Here is a 4,479-nt window from a genome sequence, read left to right as displayed (position 1 = left end):
CGGACCGCGCGCGTAAAATCGTTTGTGCCGGGCAGAGACCGTGAAAACGGGTCGGGCGCGCGTGAGAAGACGTGTCCGGTTGCACGACGCGCGCATAACATCCGTGCCAGCGCGCGCCCGCGGACTCGTACCTGCGCGACGTCCGCAGACGTGTGTGTGTGCACACGCATTACGCTCCTCCGTCGTCCGAACTCGCACGCGCGCACGCGCAGAACTCGGTCACGCGTTAAGTAGACGGAACCGTGTACGGTTAACATCGTAACATCACTAAAACGCGTTTAACGTTCGTACGGGGTTACGGTTCCGTCGTCGAAATCAAACCGACGTAAGATGTTGTTTTCGGCGGCACGATCGTTTTTTTTCTTTTTTTTTTCTTTTGTTGTTCAACACACGCACGTCGCTTCGGAGCCCTCGTATGCGTCGAAATCGATGGTACGTCGGTACAGGGATTTCGTCCGACCGAGGAACAGGCAAACCACGATATTTCCGCTTGATGCGGTTGTTTCGGTTTACACCGGTTACGGTTTACAATACAAAAATAAAGGCCGTCGAAATGGCTTATGTGTTTATGGTCTCCGTACCATTGTGATGCCAAATTTTAGACTCCTTCTTTTCCCGTTACTCCATGGCCGTAGGTGTTCTATACGATTCTTACATTTGTGGAGCCCAAACTTTGTCTCGATCACCACCAAAGCGCCTAAAGTAAGCTCTTTTAACGAAATCAGAAACGGTATTTCTGTTATCTTTCACGATATAATCACCACGCACGTAGGGAACACACATTAGCATGATTGTTACAACTACTCCGACTAAATGCCAATATTTAATTTCATTAATGGCTGTACATAGAACTTGAATTGTCGTAATAGTAAAATGAGAAACTGACATAGGAGAAAAAAAAGGAGAAAGACCAATGAAATACTCGTACTGATTCACGTACACGGGATATTCACAGATTAAAATTGAATTAAAAGCCATTAAATTAGTTCGCTCATGGTACGTTAATTATTTTAATCAATTTTTATATGTTCGATTATGTATTAAAAATATTTAGTCACCAGTTTATCTTTTTGCGATAACGATGAACAGATAGAAACACGTAATTGAACGTGGTCATATTTAGTGAAAAAATTAAAGGCATCGAGAAAAAAAAATGTTTGCTCTGTGTATAAGTCCGGTAACGTGCGGCCGTTCGTTTTCAAATAATTTAGTATACCAAACGATAACGATTCGTTCGTCATTTCGGCTGTCGGCAATTCGTAGAGCGAAACGTGTTTGCTCCGCGATAGCAAAAGGTCACCGTTGTGAACCGACGACCGTGTGCACCGCGTTTACGGTACCAAATCGATCGCGTCCCCGGTAGAAAAATCCCCGGTAGCCTATGGTAGATGCGTCGTTATGTATTTACTTTTGCGGTGTGCGCGTGCAAACGATGGGTGGGATAGTCGTCGGGCGTGGGCGTGCGCGTTTTCGTCCGATCCTATCTGTCCGTGCGAATCCTCTGCCTGCGCGTCCTCGGCCGCGGGCGCAAGCGCCGAAACGAGTCGTGCGTACGGCGACCACGGATGAAGTGTACGAATAAAAAGGGGTGGCCGCGCGATAGATAATATATGCAACCCGTGATGTTCGCAGCGATAGGATCACGCGCGCCGTTTACAGGGACCCGTCGCCGTCATGCAGGTACGTACCTACGCGGTACGCGCTGGCACCACGACCAGGACGTACCCAAGGGGGGATTTCGGGTTCGGACTCCCCATTGAAATGTCTACATACTCAATGGTTTCAATAGTAAATAGTATAATTATAGTGTATAGTGTATTTCAATTTTCATTATCTTTAATATACAAAGTTTATAGATTATATAATAAATAATTAATAATAATATTTGATATTCAAAATAATTATACTATAATTTCGATTTCCTGTTTTTTTTTTCAATATTATTTATTAGGTACTGTTAATTAAAAAATGTATTTTTATAACATTTTACTACCAAATAAAATTTGATTTTAAATTTTAGTACTAAACCTATTACAGTGAACCTTTGTGTATAATGTGTGTGATGTGTGTATTACTATAGTTATTAACAGTAATTTGTTGATATTGAATTAGACTATAATTATAATCACAGAACGGATAAAATAAAAATTTTGGACCTCTCCATAAAAAAAATCCTATGTACGCGCTCGCACCACGACCGTTGTAACGGTACGGTAAATACCTGCGACGGTATAGTGCTGTTCACGTATAGATCTATTCGTTGTATTACGCGAACATGACGCACCACCTGCAATAATTTTTTTTTCTTATTATTGTTATTATTGTCACGCGAAAAATCGTTAAACTATATCGTACTCGTTTCGACGAAGCTCGGTAGTTGTTCTGCTTTCAAAGTTGTGCACGTACATTTAAGTGTAATATACATATTGCGGTACCGCTTTTTTTTTTTTTTTTTGTACATGGTCTTCCGGGAAAATGAAAAATGAAAAATAACTCTTATATATATCAGTGTTAAGATTAGCATAACATGAAATGGATATATATATATATATATATATAATATGTTCATTTGAGGATCACAAAATTCAGCTGACGATCATCGGGTGTTTTAAAAAATAAAAAATAATACTGCCTCTACTTAATTACTAAATAAAAAAAAAATTATTTCCTAAAAATGAAGAAAATTATTGATTTTTATCACTTGAAATGTTTGTTACTGTTTCTTCTGGTGGTAAAAATTTACTAGTGCTGGAAGTTTCATTGAATATTATATAACTAAAATGTTCACTATGTATATAGTATGATATATTGTATATTTTACAATGGGCTATTTTATTTTATATCGTAAGTGATAACCTGAAATGTTTGAAATTTCGATATTTTGTATCATCTGTCTATACAAGCCACGAGTATATTATATAGGTAATTGAACAAGCACATTCATAAAAACAAAACAGATTATGTAAAAATTATAAAATATTTATTTTCATGTACTGGTTATAGGCCCTTTACCATACATGTTTGTACATAATATGTACTACATATACATTCCTAAAATTGAAAACTGACATTGTGCATGACTCTTTCAGAGACGATTGTGTTAATAGTATTAGTATTAACTTAATACTATCAAAATTCAAATCATACAGGAACTGAAGCCATCGAAACACCAATTGCGATTACGTTTCAGTGAAAACATTATGGAATAGATAATTGACAAAATCAGTCTTGTTGACAATTTGTTTATATCGAACGAGACATATTTTAATTTCAGGAACGAGTAAGTACAATTGAACACTATTTTATAAAAATTAATTTTAAGACATGATATTTTTAATCTCCGAACTATAACTAGCAAATTATGGAGATTCTGTTTTCAATAAAAATTGTGTAAATATTTTAATTCTATGAGAGTTATTTGAAATGTTACCATATTTATGTAAGACTCTGTATAATAAATATGTTAACAACTCAATAATGGTACTCATATTATAATATTATTTATTTATTCAAACGATTATCTTTTTATTATTTCATAAGGTGAATCATTATTTCACCATCTTAAGTGTTGCATAATGGTGTCTATAGATAGCGGGTATTTTAAAGATTTTCCAAAAAAAAAAAAAAAATAAATAAAAAGGATAACGCATTATTTTATAAATAGATAGATTTTCATAGCTGTGTATTTTAGAGTATAGTGCTACACTCGTAGTTGATCGTATTACAGTCCAAAGAGTTTATGTTGATTTTCGATCGCGAAACGTTGTCTTATTTCGTAATAGAAAATATCGGTTAGCAGCGGTTAGAATATTCAGGACATTGGTACGGGGAAACCGGTAGAGGGTGTTTAGCATTTCCGAATCGCAGACAAGCCGCTCCCGGTTGATTTCGAGTTAACGAATACTGTTTTAAGAGGATTATTTTTTTCGTCCGTGAGAACGAGCGTTTGTGTCTCGGTTCGCAATCGGTCATGTACCGGTAGATCGTTCGTTTCGCAAAGCGGACACGACCCGACCACCGCCCTATCCATGGGTGATGGTGCGTGGCAGGGGGGATGGTGAACGATCTAGCGGATCGAACTTGCGCGTGACCGGGCGACGGGCAAATGATGGGGGGGGGGGCGTAAAATATCGCTCGTACGTGCCGTGTCTGTGCCGTTCCGCGTCTCGGTTCACGGGCGCCCGTGTGCGTGCACGCGTACGGATCAGGTACGCGCGGAAACGACGCGGTCGCGGAAACATTGATTCGCGACGGCGTGGCCGGTACCAGCACTGCCGCCGACGGGGGCCCTCCCGCGGTAGTCGTGGAGCTCGAGCGCGCCAGCGGTCCGCCGCTGAGCGATATTACGTTCGCATCGTCTCCCAGACGTTCCTTCCCCTCTTTTCCTCTTCCACTTCCCCTCTCCCCGGCCGGTTGTGTCCGACGCCGCCGCCGCCGCCTACGAGTCGCCCGCGCGCGCCCACCGTCAGACAATCTTCG

The sequence above is a fragment of the Sipha flava genome, unplaced genomic scaffold (assembly GCF_003268045.1).
Source record: "Sipha flava isolate LNK unplaced genomic scaffold, YSA_version1 110_pilon_pilon, whole genome shotgun sequence".
Lineage (NCBI taxonomy): Eukaryota > Metazoa > Arthropoda > Insecta > Hemiptera > Aphididae > Sipha > Sipha flava.
The sequence above is the reverse complement of the archived record's forward strand: the minus strand, read 5'-3'. Positions refer to the sequence as shown.